We start from the raw sequence: 19,757 nt of genomic DNA, 5'->3' as shown, positions 1-19,757 counted from the left end.
AGAGTGAAGATCATCATGACAAGACGATAAAACGTCTACGACATGATCATAGAGATGAATATCTGAGTTGCGAGTGTGGTACACAGTAAAGAAAATGTGGAAATTGCTTCACAACTAATCCCACCTCAAACACCATGGTGTGAAGGTGTGTCCGAACATCATAGTCGTGCCCTATTGGATATGGTGCATTGTATGACGCCTCTTATCGAATTATCACTATCGTTTTTGGGTTATGCATTAGAGGCAACCGCATTCGCTATAAATAGGGAACCACGTAATTCCGTTGAGATGACACCGTATAAACTATGGTTTGGAGAAACCTAAGCTGTCGTTTCTTAAAAGTTTGGGGCTGTGACACTTTTGTGAAAAAGTTTCACCCAGATAAGCTCGAACCCAAAGTCGATAAATGCATCTTCATAGGATACCCAAAACAGTTGGGAATACCTCCTATCTGACATCCGGAAACAAAAGGTTTGTTTCTAGAAATGGGTCCTTTCTTGAGAAAAGGTTTCTCTCGAAAGAATTGAGTGGGAACTTGATGAGGTTATTGAACCGTCGCTTCAACCAGTGTGTAGCAGGGCGCAGGAAGTTGTTCCTGTGGAGCCTACACCAATTCAAGTGGAAGCTGATGATAGTCATCATGAAGCTTCGGATCAAGTTACTACAAACCTAGTAGGTCGACAAGGTCACGGGCTGCTCCAGAGTAAAGGTTGTATGTGATACAACCAGAAGGTTTTGTCAATCCTAAGATGCTAACAAGTATGCAAGGTCAAACGATCCTTCTATGGACTGGAGCAAGCATCTTGGAGTTGGAATATACGCTTTGATGAGATGATCAAAGTTTTTGGTTTTATACAAAGTTTATGAGAAACTTGTATTTCCAAAAAAGTGAGTGGGAGCACTATAGAATTTCTCATTAGAATATGTGATTGACATATTGATTGACTAGGAATAATGTAGAATTTCTAGAAAGCATAAAGGGTTGGTTGAAAGGAGTTTTTCAAAGGAAAACCTCGATTGAGCTACTTGAAAATTGAGCACCAAGATCCATGGAGATAGATCAAGACGCTTGATAAAACATTCAAATGAATACATATCGTAACAAGAGTTTTGAAGAAGTTCAAAATAGACCAGTCAAAGAAAGGGTTCTTGGTTGTGTTATAACTTATTGAGTAAGACTTAGGACCCGACCACGGCAGAGGAAAGAGAAAGGACGAACGGGTACTAGAGTCACCAGGAATGGATCACTGCACAACGGTAAAATTTATCCTTAGTAACTAGTGGACTAAGGAACTTTTCTCGATTATGGAGGTGATGAAAGAGTTCGTCGTAAAGGGTTACGTTGATGCAAGCTTTGACACTAATCCGGATAATTCTGAGTAGTAAATCGTATTCGTATAGTAGAGCAGTGCTACGTCGACAGAAACCTTCTGTCGTCTCTTGAGCTTGCGTTGGTTTTACCTTGAAGAGGAAAGGGTGATGCAGCACATGAGCAGTAAGTATTTCCCTCAGGTTGAGAACCAAGGTATCAATCGAGTAGGAGAATCTCGTCAAGTCCGGAGTACCTGCACAAACAAAAACGAGCTTGCACCCAACGCTATAAAGGGGTTGTCAATCCCTTCAAGATTGATTGCAAAGTGAGATCTAAAGGCGGAAAGTGCAACGAAGAAAAAGTGTAAGGCTGAAAATATGGTGTGGAGTAGACCCGGGGGCCATAGTGTTCACTAGAGGCTTCTCTGGAAATAGCAGATATTACGATGGGTGAACAAATTACTATCGAGCAACTGATAGAACCGCGCAAAGTTATGACGATATCTAAGGCAATGATCATACATATAGGCATCACGTCCGAGACAAGTAGACCGATACTTTCTGCATCTACTACTATTACTCCACACATCGACCGCTATCCAGCATGCATCTAGTGTATTGAGTTCATGACGAACAGAGTAATGCCTTAAGAAAGATGACATGATGTAGAGGCATAGTCTCAAACCAATGATGAAAACCCCATCTTTTTACCCTTGATGGCAACAACACGATGCGTGCCTCGCTAACCCTTCTGTCACTAGGTGAGGTCACCGCATGGTATGAACCCAAAACCAAACAGTTCTCCCATTGCAAGAATAATAGATCTAGTAGGCCAAACAAAACCCACAACTCGATGAGAATTACAAGGATATGTAATCATGAATAAGAGAGATCAGAAGAAACTCAAATAAGATTCATAAAAATCTGATCATAAATCCACAATTCATCGAATCTCGACAAACACACCGCAATATAAGATTACATCGGATAGATCTCCATGAAGATCATGGAGAACTTTGTATTGAAGATCCAAGAGAGAGAAGAAGCCATCTAGCTACTAGCTATGGACCCGTAGGTCTATGGTGAACTACACATGCATCATCGGAGAGGTCATGGTGTTGATGAAGAAGCCCTCCGTATCCGAATCCTCCCTCCGGCAGGGCATCAGAACATGCCCCAGATGGGATCTTGCGGAGAAAGAAGCTTGCGCCGGCGGAAATCTACTTTCGATGATCTCCTGATTTTTTCTGGGATTTTACAGAATTTATAGGCGAAAGTCCTAGGACAGAGGTGGCCCATGGATCCCACAAGCCAGGGAGGAGCGGCCCCCCTGGCCGCGGCTAGGGGGTTTGTGGGCTCCCTGTAGGCCCCTGCCCTAATTCTCAGGCTTCCTGATCTTTTTCTGTTTCGGAAAAAATCTTTTTGGCAGTTTCGTTCCGTTTGGACTGCATTCAAAATCCTCCTCTGCAAGGGGTCAAAAACATGGAAAAAATAGGAACTAGACTTAGCACTGAGTTAATAAGTTAGTCCCAAAAAAAAGATATAAAAGGCATACAAAACATCCGAAGTTTGACAAGATAATAGCATGAAACCATCAAAAATTATAGATACGTTGGAGACGTATCAAGCATCCCCAAGCTTAACTCCTGCTCGTCCTCGAGTAGGGAAGTGATAAAGACTGAACTTTTGATTTGGAATGCTACCTAGCATAGTTGTCCTTTGCAACTTCTTTCATGTAACATGAATGTTCAGATCCGTAAGATTCAAAACAATAGTTTGCTATTGACATGAAAACAATAATACTTCAAGCAAACTAGCAAGGTAATCATGCACTTTCAAAATAACAAGGCCAAGGAAAGTTATCCCTACAAAATCATATAGTCCGGCTATGCTCCATCATCCTCACACAACTAATGTAAATCATGCACAACCCCGGTATTGGCGAAGTAATTGTTTTCGCACTCTTACTTTCTCAAACCTTTTAAAACTATCATGCAATACATGAGCGTGAGCCAAGGATATAACACTATAGGTGGAATAGAGTGTGGTGGTGGTTGTGAGACAAAAAGGAGGAGATGGTCACATTGACTCGTCGTATCAAAGGGCTATGGAGATGCCCATTAATAGATATCAATGTGAATGAGTAGGGATTGCCATACAAAGGATGCACTAGAGCTATAAGTATGTGAAAGCTCAAAAGGAGAACTAGTGGGTGTGCATCCAGCTTGCTTGCTCACGAAGACCTAGGGCAATTTTGAGGAAGCCCATCATTGGAATATACAAGCCAAGTTATATAATGATAATTCCCACTAGCATATGGTAGTGACAAAGGAAGAAGCTCTCAAGCATGAAGAACATGGTGCTCTCATGAAGCACAAGTGTGGAAAAAGATAGTAGCATTGTCCCTTCTCTCTTTTTTTTATTTGGGCACTTGGGCCTCTTTTTTTTCTCTTTTTTTGTATGGGCTCTTGGGCCTCCTTTTTCCCCTCACATGGGACAATGCTCTAATAATGATGATCATCACACTTTTATTTACTCACAACTCAAAGCTTAGAACGATGATGACTCTATAGGAAATGCCTCTGGCAGTGTACCCGAATGTGCAACGATCTAGCTTGGCGTATGACGTTGAAAAATCTCGCTAGCTATCTTTCTATCATGCAATGGCAATATGAGAGTGACGACACAAGTCATGAGACGGAACGGTGGGAGTTGCATGGCAATATATCTCGGAATGGCTATGAAAATGCCATAGTAGGTAGGTATGGTGGCTATTTTGAGGAAGGCATATGGTGGGTTTGTGCACCGGCGAGAATTGCGCGGCACTAGAGAGGCTAGCAATGGTGGAAGGTGGAAGTGCATCTATACCATGAACTCACATTAGTCATGAAGAACTCACATACTTGTTGCGAAACTTTTTATTAGTAATCGAAACAAAGTGCTAAACGCATACTCCTAGAGGAAGGGTTGGTAGGTGTTAACCATCGCACGATCCCGACCTCAACACAAAGGATGACAATCAATAGATCAATTATGCTCCGACTTCCTAACATAGAGGTTCACCATACGTGCATGCTACGGGAATCACTAACTTCAACACAAGTATTTCTAGATTCTCAACACCCTACTAACATAACTCTTAATATTATCAAATCCACGTCTCAAAACTAATTGAGAGGAATCAAAACTTCTCTTTCTACTCAATGCACATGAAGATGGAGGTTTTTGTATCCTCTTTGGGTACCTATCACCTTTGGAACTACTTTCATAGCATAAGCCAACTACCAAGTCACGCACCGCCGTGCTTTAAAAGATCTAAGTGAAGCACAAAGAGCAAAATTATCTAGCTCAAAAGATATAAGTGAAGCACTATGAGCATTCTAGCAAAATCATGATGAGTGCATGTCTCTCTCTCTAAAGGTGTGCAGAAAGGATGATTGTGACACAACAAAAAGAAAAGACTCCTACGATACAAGACGCTCCAAGAAGAACACATATCATGTGGTGAATAAAAATATAGCTCCAAGTAATGTTACCGATGGATTGAAGACGAAAGAGGGGATGCCTTCCCGGGGCATCCCCAAGCTTAGGATTTTTGGTGTCCTTGAATTTGTCTTGGGATGCCTTGGGCATCCACAAGCTTGAGATCTTTCCACTCCTTATCTCTTTGTCCATGAGAACATCATCCAAAATTTGAAAACTTCAAAACACAAAACTTAAACAAAAACTCGTGATAACACTAGCACAAGAAAACAAACTACCACCACATCTGGTACTGTAGCAATGTTGATTTATATTAATATTGGTGTTGGGCTACTATATTCTCACTTTTCCATGGCTAGTACCCCCCGATACTATCCATAGTTTCATCAAAACAAGCAACCAACTCAACAAAAACAGAATCCGCCAAAAACAGACCAGTTTGTAGCAATCTGTATACTTCGTATACTTCTGGTACCTCAAGAATTATGAAAAATTACGACGGCCTGGGCAAAAGGCATATCAACCAGCAGAAAAAATAATCAACCCAAAATCTCTTTCTGAATAAAAATGGAAAATCATTTCGTGAGCGAAAAGTTTCTATCTTTTTCCAGCAGGATCAAACAACCATTACCAAGACTAGTCATAAAGGTTTTGCTTGGCTCAAACACAAAAAGAAACACAAAAAAACACAATCACAACAGAATTATTATGGTGTGGACGCAACAAAACAGAAATAAAAAGATAAGTTCATTGGGTTGCCTCCCAACAAGCGCTATTGTTTAACGCCCTTAGCTAGGCATAAAAGCAATAGAATCACGCATCGTCGTCTTTGGTGCTGAAACCATAAGTGGTGTGATTACTTATCATCTTAAGGTTTTCATATTTCTTGCTAGATGATTCACCACTATTTTTGGGAACAAAAACAGACTTGGTGACCTTATTGTGGGCAAAGTTTGGAGTATTCTGCACAGCGGCAAAAGCGGAACCCAAGTTGGTTATAACGTCCTCTAGTTTGCCAATCCTAGCGGAATCATGACCTAGTTTTTCGTCAACTGTGGGTTCCTTCTCCTTTAAATTTTTCAAAACCATTCCCACCTTGGATCCGTACTGAGTGATTTTATTGTGGATCTTTTTATCCAAATTCTCAATGAGTTCGATCGTAGCAACTTTATTTTCAATGATGTCCAGCCTACGCATCACATGTTCCAGAGTTAAGGTAGTTCCATTAACCATGAGTGGGGGTGAGCCTACCAAATTTATTACAGCTCCGTAAGAATCAGTGGTATGGCTACCCAAGAAATTTCCACCTACGATGGTGTCGAGAATATATCTATTCCAAGGAGAAACACCCACATAAAAAATGCAAAGCAAGACGGTAGTGGATTGCATATGAGTAGATGTACTCTGAGCATTGCAAATCCTATACCAAGTGTCCTTTAGGTTTTCTTCCTCAGTTAGTTTGAAATTGAGAACTTCGCTCTCGGGAGTATCATTTGAAGTGGTGGATCTAGCCATAAGGACAGGTAGACTATCCCACACAAGCGAACATAAAGCAAGCGAGAGAAAAAGGAGAACGAAAAAGGCAAACGAAGAGAAGGGTAAATCTTTTTGTAAATTCTTGTTTTTCAGAAATGGGGGAGAGGAAAACGAGAGGGAAAAAAGTAAATGCAAGGGTGACACTTACTTGGATGAGTTCTTGACTTAATCCTTCCCATCAACGGCGCCAGAAATCCTTCTGCTACGTCGACAAAAACCTTCTGTCGTCTCTTGAGCTTGAGTTGGTTTTCCCTTGAAGAGGAAAGGGTGATGCAGCACAGGAGCAGGTAGTATTTCCCTCAGTTTGAGAACCAAGGTATCAATCCAGTAGGAGAATCTCGTCAAGTCCAGAGTACCTGCACAAACACAAACGAGCTTGCACTCAACGCAATAAAGGGGTTGTCAATCCCTTCAAGATTAATTGCAAAGTGAGATCTAAAGGCGGAAAGTGCAACGAACAAAAAGTGTAAGGCTGAAAATATGGTGTGGAGTAGACCCGGGGGCCATAGTGTTCACTAGAGGCTTCTCTCAAAATAGCAAATATTACGGTGTGTGAACAAATTACTGTCGAGCAATTAATAGAACCGCACAAAGTCATGACGATATCTAAGGCAATGATCATACATATAGGCATCACGTCCGAGACAAGTAGACCGATACTTTCTGCATCTACTAATATTACTCCACACATCGACCGCTATCCAGCATGCATCTAGTGTATTGAGTTCATGACGAACAGAGTAACACCTGAACAAAGATGACATGATGTATAGGGATAATCTCAAACCAATGATGAAAACCCCATCTTTTTACCCTTGATGGCTACAACATGATGCGTGCCTCGCTACCCCTTCTGTCGCTTGGTGAGGTCACCGCACGGTATGAACCCAAAACCAAGCACTTCTCCCATTGCAAGAGTCATAGATCTAGTTGGCCAAACAAAACCCACAACTCGAAGAGAATTACAAGGATATGAAATCATGCATAAGAGAGGTCAGAAGAAACTCAAATAAGATTCATAGAGAATCTGATCATAAATCCACAATTGATCGGATCTCGACAAACACACCTCAAAAGAAGATTACATCAGATAGATCTCCATGAAGATCATGGAGAACTTTGTATTGAAGATCCAAGAGAGAGAAGAAGCCATCTAGTTACTAGCTATGGACCCGTAGGTCTATGGTGAACTACTCACGCTCATCCGAGAGGTCATGGTGTTGATGAAGAAGCCCTCCGTATCCGAATCCCCCCTCCGAGAGGGCACCAGAACGTGCCCTAGATGGGATCTTGCAGAGATAGAAGCTTGCGGCAGCGGAAAAGTACTTTTGATGATCTCCTGATTTTTTCTGGGATTTTAGGGAATTTATAGGCGGAAGTCCTAGGGCAGAGGTGGCCGAGGGAGCCCACAGGCCAGGGAGGCACGGGCCCCCCTGGCCGCGGCTAGGGGGCTTGTGGGGTCCCTGCAGGCCCCGTGCCCTAATTCTCAGGCTTCCCGATCTTTTTCTGTTTCAGAAAAAATATTTTTGGCAGTTTCGTTCAGTTTGGACTCCGTTCAAAATCCTCATCTGAAAGGGGTCAACAACATGGAAAAAACAGGAACTGGCACTTGGCATTGAGTTAATAAGTTAGTCCCAAAAAAATATATAAAAGGCATACAAAACATCCAAAGTTCGACAAGATAATAGCATGAAAGCGTCAAAAATTATAGATACGTTGGAGACGTATCAAGCGGTCATTTGGAATAGTTCCAAATGGCACGTTGGTAGCAGCACCTACAGGATGACATAGTGATTTGTAATTCACACTTATATCTGAAAGGTTCGGACCCGTTGACTAAAACCTCTCTCACAAGCAAAACATGATTGAACCCCACAGCTGTATGGGTGTTAGATTCATTACAATCACACACTGATGTGAACTAGATTACTGACTCTAGTGCAAGTCAGAGACTGTTGGAAATCTGCCCTGGAGGCAACAATAAATTGACGATTATTATATTTCCTTATTCATGATAATCGTTTATAATCATGCTATAATTGTATTGATCGAAAACTCAAATACTTTTCTGTATACATAGACAAAACACTATCCCTAGTAAGCCTCTAGTTGACTAGCTCTTTGATCAAAGATGGTTAAGGTTTCATAGCCATAGACAAGTGTTGTCACTTTATAATAGGATCACATCATTAGGAGTATGATGTGATTGACAAGACCCAAACTATGAACGTAGCATATGATCGTGTCAGTTTATTGCTACTGTTTTCTGCATGTCAATGTATTTGTTCCTATGACCAGGAGAGCATGCAACTCCCGCACACCAGAGGAATACCTTGTGTGTATCAAACATCGCAACGTAACTAGGTGACTATAAAAGTGCTCTACAGGTATCTCCGAAGGTCTCTGTTGGGTTGGCATGGATCAAGACTGGGATTTGTCACTCCATGTGACGGAGAGGTATCTCGGGACCCACTCGGTAATACAACATCACAACAAGCCTTGCAAGAAATGTGACTAAGGATCTAGTCACGGGATCTTGTATTACGAAACAAGTAAAGAGACTTTCTGGAAATGAAATTGAACTAGGTATAGAGATACCGACGATAGAATCTTGGACAAGTAACATACCGAAGGACAAAGGGAACAACATACGGGATTAACTAAATCCTTGACATAGAGGTTCAACGATAGAGATCTCCCTATAATATGTAGGAGCCAATATGGGCATCCAGTTCCCGCTATTGGTTATTGACCGGAGAATGTCTCACGTCATGTCTACATAGTTCTCGAACCCGTAGGGTCTGCACACTTCAGGTTCGGTGACGTTTCGTTATAGTTGAGTTATAGGATTTGGTGATCGAAGGTTGTTCATGGTCCCGGATGAGATCCTAGATGTCACAAGGAGCTCCGGAATGGTCCGAGGTAAAGATTGATATATAGGAAGTCCTGTTTTCGTCAGCGAAAAAGTTTCGGGCTCATCGGTAGTGTACCAGGAGTGCTGAGAGGGTATCGGGGGAACATCGGGAGGGGTGTGACGACCCAAAGGCTTCATGGGCTGTGAGAGGTGGTAGACCAGCCCCGAGTTGGTAGGATTAAGCCTCTCCTAAGGGCCCATGTGGCTGGAGTGGAGGAATAAGGTGGAAAGAGTTTCCAAGTGGGAAGGAAGGAATCCTAATCCTACCTGGATTGGAGGAGGACTCCTCCTCTCCTCCCCATTCGGCCGACCCAAAGGGGAAACCCCTAGGGAGAAGCCTCCTCCCTCCCTCCTCCTATATATATTAGAGGTATTGAGGGTTTTGGACACACATAAATCACCCACGACTGCCTCTCTCTCCCTCTAGATCTGTTTCTCCTCTAGTCTAATTCGGCGGTGCTTAGGTGAAGCCCTGATGAATTAGATCACCACCACCACCACCAGGACGCCATGCTGGAGAATTCATCTACCTCTCCGCCCCTCTTGATAGATCAAGAAGGCGGTGATCGTCATCGAGCTGGACGTGTGTTGAACGTGGAGGTGTCGTCTGTTCAGCACTAGATCGGGATGGATTGTGACGGGATCGCCAGACGGGCTGCGATTTGGATCGCGAAGATGTTCCACTACATCAACCACGTTATGTACACTTCCGCATAGAGATCTACAAGGGTATGTAGATTCACTCTCCCCTCTCGTAGATGATCATCACCATGGATAACTATTGTGTGTGTGTAAGAATTTTTTTGTTTCCCATGCAACGTTCCCCAACTGCATGGCCCACGAGGCTACTTAAGGACATGTAGCTATGCTCAGTTCCAATGCGCCCACCATCAATCTCTTCCCTTCATCGTGCGAAGAATCACTCGGAGACTGTAATTACGAAAGCAGTGGAGGCGCAGCTGAGGTCTTGATGGCCGACACGACCAGGGGAGGCGGCCCTGGATTCGTCGTGGAGAATTCTCCTCGGCGTGGCGATGGAGAGTGTCGTCATGGTGACGACAGTCACCACGGCAACGACAGTCACCATCTTCCACAACCGCTCACAAAGCAGCAACAGGAAGAACGTCGGCGAAGGAGCGATCAAGCTCTTCGTACCCCCATAACCAGGAACGCCCTGGAGGGGATAGCATTAGAGAACGCGCGTCAGCCTACTTTGGCCAAGCGCGAGCGTCTCGAGCGGCTCCAGCATTCACTCGACGCTCGGGCCGCGAGGGATCAGCCCGGCTCCAGTCGCAATAACCGTGAGTTGTTTCCAAACAACCGCCCTCGCCATATTGAGGTGATGAAAACACCTATGTTGAATTTGGCAGCCACCACTCGGATTGTTGATTCCATTCAGCCGAGCGAGTATGTGGTCGTAGAAGGCATTCGACAGATCCAGGCTCTGCTGAAGAGTACCATGGATGAAAACTTCGCGGTGTCATAGTCCAGACATCGGATCGATAGCAGAACCGTCCAGGCGGACGCAGTGCAGTCGACTCGTAGTCTACATGCACTCGGAAGACATAAAAGGTCTCCTCCTCTTCCGAGAGGCCCCCACGGAGATCGACAACATGATCAACAGGTTCGTAGAAGAACACCTCCTCCAATGAGTGGTTCTCTCGGACACCTGCCCCATGACCGCAGGCCAAGCCCCAATTGGCACATGGGTTATGGGGATGGTGGCTATCAGGCCCCTCCGTTCAACACGAGGTGCATTATCACGCAAAACTTGGTTGACTGATCGTGCACACGTCGTGGAGTATATGGACTTGAGTGCTTTGCCCGGCGCAACCGTGAAGCGGAGATCCCCTCCAATTACCGATTAGCCATGGGGATCGACAAGTTCAACGGTGAGTCTAAGCCGGAGACTTGGCTCAAGGATTACCGAGCGGCTGTCCAGATAGGCGGTGGCAATGACTTCGTCGCAATGAGCATGGGCCGCTCATGCTATAGGTATCACTGAGGGAATGGCTCAACCAACTTCCCTCCAGCAGTATCCACAGCTAGGGAGATCTGGCCCGAGTGTTTGCTAAAACATTCGAGGGCACGTACAAGCACCCAGGTGGCTTAACGAGCTCCAATATTGTGTTCAGAATAGCAATGAGACCATCCGAGAGTAGATCCAGCGGTGCACCACATTACACAATAAAGTGGAAAACATCACTGAGCATCAGCCCTCTGCGCTTTCAAAGAAGGACCTCGCTACCGTTAGCTCATCCTCAAGTTTGGCCGATCGGGCGATCCATCCCTTAGTGGAGCAATGGAAATCGCAAATCGATATATGAAGGAAAAAAAGAAGACCACCTGCGCAGCGGCCAAGGTCGAGCCAGCGAAGCCCCCTAGTCAGGGAACGCTGAGAAAAACAGAAGTGAAAAGGCGAGCCATCGGGTAAAGCCGAAGTAGCTGTTGTCCCTGGGAAGAGCCAAAGCAAGCCCAGGAAGAACAAGAAATATTGGGCGGTCAAGAAGAAGGCCGATTCCAAAAGCCACCTTATGGACCAGCCATGTTCGTTCCATGCTAGGAAGGACTAGGAGGGGGAGTTCATCCCCACCAAGCGCACGTCTCGAGACTGTCGCCTGCTCCGGCAGGAGATAGGCCGAGAACCCTCCGGGGATAAAAGTGACGAGGACGATCAAGAGGCTAACACTAGGCATCTGAACATCGAGAAAGTTCTCATCATATTTGCCGATGTCGAGAGCAAGAGCCGATCGAAAGTCATCCGTCGGGAGGTAAACATGGCAGGTTCGGCTTCCATGAAGTACCTCAATTAGGGAAAGACGTCCATCACGTTCTATGAGTCTAACCATCCGGCCAACATCACCACCCCCAGGAGGCAGGCGTTGGTCGTCCATATGGCTATCAACGGGGTCCGACTCCGAAAGTTCATCATGGAGGGCGGCAACAGCCTCAACATCACCTACGTCGACACGCTTAGAGAGATGGGCATTCCATTGTCCGAGCTAAGCAAGAGTAACATGCAAATTTACGGGGTTATCCCTGGGTAGAAGGCCGAATCACTCGGTCAGATCACCCGGTATGTCGTATTCGTCGGTGTGAAGAATTAGAGGATGGAAAGATTGACCTTTGAGGTCGTCGACTTCAAAAGCGCATATCAAGCCATCCTGGGAAGGCCCGCCTAAGCAAGTTTCATGGCCCGACAATGTTATCTACATGTTAAACTTAAGATGCCAGGGCCAAAGGGCCTGATTATAATGACTGGCAATTGGAAGGTCAATGAAGATGCCTACATCAGGGCTTTCAGATCACTAATGAGAAAGTCTTGGCGGCCGAGCTCGAAGGGTACAAGAAAGCAGTGGACACCACTGACTTTCTCAAGTCCAAGCGGCCGGCTACTGAGTCCGTCATTCAGTCGACCGGTAAGACCAAACAGGTCCATGAACACCAAACTGACCCGAGTGCCTCCCGGACAAACATCTCAATTTCACTCGACAACAAATAGGAAGCCTAGCTCATCCATTTCCTCCGTGCGAACTGGGGCATCTTTGCGTGGAAGCCTTCTGACATGCTGAGTGTTCCTAGGGAACTAGTTGAGCACCGCCTCCGAGTGGGCTCCAAAGTCAAGACTGTTAAGCAGCACTTGCACTGCTCCTCCATGGAGAAGCGCAAGGTGATAGGCGAGGAGATTGCTTGGTACTAGCTGCTGGGTTTATAAGAGAGGTGTACCACTCTGAGTGGTTGGCGAACATAGTCATGGTGCCAAAGAAGAAAAAATCACTCCGAATGTGTATTGACTTCAAGCACCTCAATCGGGCCTACCCGAAAGACCATTTCCCATTACCTCGAATAGATCAGATCATAGATTCAACTTCTGGATGTGAATACCTATCGTACCTGGATGCGTACCCCGGGTACCACCAGATCCAAATGTATGAACCTGATGAAATAAAAACAACATTCATCACCCCATTCGGGTGTTTTAGCTATATCACCATGCCATTCAGCCTCAAATACGTTGGGGCTACTTTTCAACACATGATCGATAAGTGTCTGCAAGAATAGATCATTCGGAACTTTGAAGCGTACATGGATGACATCATGGTCATGTCCAGGAAAGGTTCCGACCTCTTGACCGACCAGCTGAAACCTTCACAAACCTCAGGTGCTTCGGGATAAAGCTCAATGTGGCCAAGTGCACTTTTGTAGTGTCGACCTGTAAGTTACTTGGTTTTCTCGTTTCCGAACGAGGTATCCACACCAACCCCGATAAAATTGGCAGCCCAATCCAAATGAGACGTTGAGAGAGCATCCATGATCTGTAGAGGCTCATGGGTTGCCTCGCAGCCCTGAGCCGCTTCATATCAAGACTTGGCGAGAAGGCACTGCCTCTTTACTAATAGATGAAGAAATCTAACAGGTTTGAGTGTAAAAACAAAGTGCAAGTCCCTTTCGACTAGCTCAAAGCTTTGTTATCCAGTCAGCCGCTGTTAGCTCCTCCGAGTAGCCAGGAGCACTTACTCTTGTACATTGCCGCCACTAGCCAAATGGTTAGCACCATTCTCACGGTCGAACGCAAAGAAGCCGGCAAGGCGTACAAGTTAAAAGGACCATTTATTACATCTCAAAGGTACTGAATTCCTCCAAACAGAGGTATCCTCATTACCAGAAGTTGATTTACGATATTTACCTAACTGTGAAGAATGTAGTCCATTACTTTCAAGTTTATTCGGTGACCATCATTAGTGACGCTCGGTTGGCGGAAATCCTGCACAACAAGGATAATGCTAGCTGAGTGGCTAAATGGGCGATTGAACTCCTCCCGCTGGAGTTCAAGTTTGAAGCCAAAAAGGCAATCAAGTCTCATGCCTTGGTCAACTTTCTTGCCGAATGGATAGAACAAGAGCAGCCATCTCATGGCGTCCCCGAACATTGGACCATGTTCTTCGACGGATCGAAAATGCTTCATGGTTCAGGGCCTAGAGTGGTTCTCTTATCCCCCAGGGGAGACCAACTGAACTATGTACTCTTAATCCACTTCAACTCATCGAACAATAAGGACGAATACGAAGCCCTCCTATACAGGCTCCGCATGGCCATCTCTCTCGGTGTGTGAAGATTGTTGGTTTATGGCGACTCGAACCTCGTCGTCAACTAGATGCCCCGACCATGAAAGTCTACTGCAATGCAGTTAGAAATCTAGAGAATAAGTTTGAAGGGTTGGAGTTACAGCACATGCCCCAAGCCAAGAATCAAGCGGATGATGACGTGGCAATAATCGGATCCACTTGGAAAGTTGTTCTGAAAGGCGTGTTCCTCGAGCACCTGCACACCCTCTTAGTCAAAGAGGATCCTTTTACATAAAAGCCTCCACAGGCAATCGGCCCGACAAATCCGACTAAAATCGATGTCGCGTCCGTGGTCGACCTCATCCATGAGATGCTAGTCATCACACCCGAATGGACTCAGACTTATCGGGCTTACTTGCTCCGGCAAGAACTCCCTAAAGACGAGGAGGAAGCCTTCCAGATCGTTCGGCGGTCTAAAGCTTTCAAAGTCCTCGGAGACAAACTATACTAGAACAGTGTTACAGGAGTTAGTCAAAAGTGCATTTCCCGAGAGGAATTGCTGTAGATTTTACACGAGATTCACTCGGGAACCTGTGGACATCACGAGTCCTCTCGGACCCGGGTTTCCAAAGCCTTTCGAGCGGGTTTTTATTGGCCCCGAGCCAAGGAGGTAGCAAGAGACTTAGTTGAACTATGTGTCGGATGTCAGTTCTATAAAATCAGTCACACCAGCACGCATCCATGCTGAAAAAGATTGCACTCACCTAGCCATTCGCCTGTGGGGTCTCGACATGGTCGGCCCTTTGCGAGCTGGGACGAGTGGATTCACTCACCTGCAAGTTGCGGTAGATAAGTTCACCAAGTGGGTCGAAGCAAAGCCCATCAAAAGCCTGGATTCAGCGGCTTCCATCAGCAACATCCAACAAATCATCTTTAGATTCGGAGTTCCTCATGACATCATCACCGACAACATAATTAACTTCGACTCGGACGAGTTCCGCCAGTTCTGTCACTCCAAGGGCACTCGGGTCAATTACGCCTTCGTGGCTCACCCGCATTCGAATGGGCAGGCTGAACGGCAAATGGTATGATACTACAGGGATTTAGGCCAAGACAGATGAGCGACCTCAAATATGCCGCAAGCGCATGGGTAGAAGATTTACCGTCCGTCTTGTGGGGTATTTGAATGACTTCGAATCCTTCAACCAAGCGTACTCCTTTCTTCAAGGTGTATGGGTCGGATGTTGTTCTGCCGAGTGACTTACATCATAGCTCCCCTCGAGTGGAGCAATACAATGAAACTATAGCCGAAGCAGCACGGCAAGACAGTTTGGATCTCTTGGAAGAAGAGAGGGAGCTAGCCCTCATCGGGTCCACACTATACCAGCAAGACGTGAGGCGCTACCATGACAAGCAAGTCAGAGGCTGAGCATTTCAAGAAGGGGACCTGGTCCTCCGACTAGACTAAAAAAAGCACCATAAACTGGCACCTCCGTGGCAAGGGCAATATGCCATCTCTAAAGTCTTGCACAACGGAGCTTATCGATTATACAACCTCGAGAATGGAGTGGAAGAACCCAAAACCTGGAATGCGGACCTGCTCCACAAGTTCTATACTTAGAACATATCATTTCATCCATGTAATTAATTCGAATGGTTAGAAGAATAAAATATTTTCTTCAACTATAACCGAACCTCTCACTCCGGTGAAACACACCCCTAGTGGGCGTGAATCATTTCTTCGTAGAGAACCTGTCTTCGCTTAAGCAACAAAAGTCAGCCCCGAGTGAGGACAACCTCCACGCTGAGGGACTTAGGCGTGAAGTAGCTTTTTCCAAAGTTAAAATGGTTCTGTATGAAGAAAGTCCTTCGTTTTGTCGCCAAGATGAACAGAACAATCATTTCTTGGTAGCGAACCCGTCTTTGCCTAAGTAACAAAAACCAGCCCTCAGTGATGACAACCTCCATGCTCGTGGACTAAGCCACGAACTAGCTTTTGCCTAAGCTAAAACGGTTCCGAATGAAGCAAGACCTACGTTCGGTCGCCAAGATGAGTTGACCAATCATTTCTTGGTAGCAAACCTGTCATCGGCTAAGGAACAAAAACCGGCGCCGAGTGAGAACAACCTCCAGGTTCGGGGACTTAGCTGCGAACTAGCTTTCATCAAAGTTATAAACGGTTTTTAATGAAGCAAGCACTTTGTTCGGTCGCGAAGATGAACAAAAAAAATCCCGTGTGAGGACAACCTCCACACTCGGGGGCTTAGCCGTGAACTAGCTTTTGCCTAAGTTAAAAACTATCCCGAGCATGGACAACTTCAACACTCGGGGGCTTAGCCGTGAACTAGCTTCGCCTAAGTTAAAAATAATCCCGAGCATGGACAACCTCCACACTGGGGGGCTTAGTTGCGAACCAGCTTTCGCCTAAGTTAAAAACAAATCTCGAGTGTGGACAACCACCACACTCGGGGACTTAGCCGCGAACCAGCTTTCACCTATGACAAAAACAAACCCGAGTGTGGACAACTTCCACACTCAGGTCTTAGCTGCGAATCAGCTTTAGCCTAAGTTAAAAACAATCCCGAGTGTGGACAACCTCCACACTCGGGGGATTAGCCATGAACCAGCTTTCGCCTAAGTGAAAAATAATCTCGAGCGCGGACAACCTCCACACTTGGGGGCTTAGCCGCGAACGAGCTTTCGCCTAAGTTCAAAATAATCCCAAGTGTGGACAACCTCCACACTCGGGGTGCTTAGCCGCGAACTATCTTTTGCCTATTTTAAAAATAATCCCGAGTGTGGACAACCTCCATACTCGGGGGCTTAGCCGCGACCCAGCTTTCTCCTAAGTTTAAAACAATTCCGAGTGTGGAAAACCTCCACACTCGGGGGCTTTGCCGCGAACCAGCTTTCGCCAAAGTTAAAAACAATCCCGAGTGTGGACAACATCCACACTCAGGGGCTTAGCCACGAACCAGCTTTCGCCTAAGTTAAAAATAATCTCGAGTGTGGACAACCTCCGCACTCAGGGTCTTAGCCGCGAACCATCTTTCAGCTAAGTTAGAAACAATCTTGAGTGTGGACAACCTCCACACACGGAGGCTTAGCAGCGAACCAGCTTTTGCCTAAGTTAAAAGCAATATCGAGTGTGGACCACCCCCACACTCGCGGGGTTAGCTGCGAACAAGTTGGAAAAACAACTCCAAGTGCGGGAAACCTCCACACTTGGAAACTCGGCTGCGAACCCGCTTTTGACCGAGTAAAAGTGACCCCAAATAACGATAATCAAGCAAATGATATCCAAGTTAACGAGGATAAACAGAACCAAGTTCAGCTAAAGGTGCGCGTAAGAGGGAGCTCAAGGCTCGCTCAAAGTTTGGGGTTTTATAAAACAACTCGGCATCCCGAGGTAAACTGAAACTTAAATGTTTTTTCCTCCGAGTGCTGAAGATTCCACAGCTTCCACGAAGGTGTCGAGGTCGATCCCATCCGCAATCCGGGCGGCGACTCCATGAACAACTTCATGAAATTTTTGATCTTGATGTTTTTCCTATTGACGAGCTGGAGATTCTTCAATTTCTCCTCATCTACTCCATTACAATGGATTCAGACGAGTGAGAGGGCGATGTTGGCTACGACCCTTGTGGCCGACTTCTTCCAAGATTGGAGTTCTCTGGGGATGGCCTTCACTCGGTTCACAAGGGTCTGGGTGTCCTTTGGAAGTGCATCATCGGGGGTCGTCTCTTGATCTATCTCTCTCACGGCCTTCTAAATCCACGTAAAGCAACTCAATACACAGTCGATGCAAGCTTCCAGCCTGAGAAGAGCCAAGGCGGCACTGTCCTTCAGGAGCCCTGCCTTAGGATCAAGTTATTTATCTATTCGCGCTGTCTCTTCTTCAATATCAATAGAGAAGGCTGAATCTACACGAAAAACAAAGGGTTGAGAAATATCACTCGAAAATTCCAAGGCAACAACAAGAGACCATTCGGATTCATAACATACCTTTAAGTTTCTCGTAGTGTTCCTTGCTAAAGTCTTCGACAAACTCCTCCAGTTCAGCTTTCTTGGCGACGACCTCCCCGAATTTGGTCTCCCATTTGGCATAGTGATTTTTTAGCTTGGTGAGCTCCGAAGCGGACTTCTCAGCATGAGCCTTCACAAGCTGGTTCTCTTCTTCAAGCGACCCGACCTCCTTGAGGATGGTTTCAACCACGTGGATTTTCTGTTTGGCCTCCTTCGAGGCTGATGTGAGATCTTCGTCGCACTTCTCGAGGGCCTTCTTCATGGTAACTAATGAAATGGAATTCTTCAACCTTTCAGAAAGGCGATTCAAAAAGAATCTATACACTCAATAAGCCAGAACGGGAAGATTCAACTACAAAAAGAACTGGTACGGTGTGAGAAGAGGCCTATTCTCAAGTTTGACAAGATAGCCTTAGTCGGATGGGAAAGACAATCAAATCAAGAGCCAATCAGAGAGCAAATGATCACCTTCAACTGCGCATTTCTCCTCTTCTAGTCGTTTACTCTTGGCATTTTTAGCATCAAGGCTTTGCGGAAGGGCTTGCAACTCCTTATCCACATCATCATCATGGCCCTCGGGCCCATAGGCAGTCTGCCATCAACAAACGCAAGTCAATAAGAAGTCAAAAATACAAACTCTAAGAGTACCGCCAACTGATCAAGTCAATGGTAGCCTCGGGGACAACACCCAGTGGGTATACTCAGTGTGCCCCCGCTGAAAATAAGAGGAGGAAGAAAGGGCCCCGTACCCTACCTACCTTCCTCGAGTTGAAATAGGAACTAAGACTACCGCCAACCCATCCAGTCAATGGTATCCTCAGGGACTATACACAGTGGGTGCGCTCAGCATGCCCCCACTGAAAACTGACACCCAGTGGGTGTGCCTTAGAGCAAGCCCACTCGGGGACATATTTAGAACCAAAAGTATATGTGTGCACGGTAAGGAATCACCCGAATGTTCTTTGCGATGGCTTTACTAGCATGATATGCTTCTTTCAGCCGCCCAACCATCGCTTCCAGTTGAACGAGGGCCGCCTTGTGTGCTCCTTCCTGATCCTCCGGGATATAGTGTAGCTAGAAGTGGTTGCGGTCCACACGAGGAAGTGGTGAGGGGATAGACGAACCAGGTCTGAATGACACTCCAGTCAAAGCAGCCTCCCGAGCCTTAGGAACCTGAACGTGGGCAGCCAAGGACTCAATCACTCGACTGGGGGTCATAGCTTCCTTGGATTCTTCGCCAAACTCTCCAGGACTAACAAGGTATAGTTCGACCACATTTCGTGGCTCTGCACACATCCATAAACATTCAAAAAGTCATTGCATGGCCATATCCTAAAGGCCCGAATGGCACATAAATAACCCCAAGGGTTACCTTTAGAATAGGCGACGTTGGCATCCGTCTGCACTTTGTCGGAAGTCTT

This window comes from Hordeum vulgare, chromosome 2H (assembly GCF_904849725.1).
Source record: "Hordeum vulgare subsp. vulgare chromosome 2H, MorexV3_pseudomolecules_assembly, whole genome shotgun sequence".
NCBI lineage: Eukaryota > Viridiplantae > Streptophyta > Magnoliopsida > Poales > Poaceae > Hordeum > Hordeum vulgare.
Note: the sequence above shows the minus strand (reverse complement) of the source record.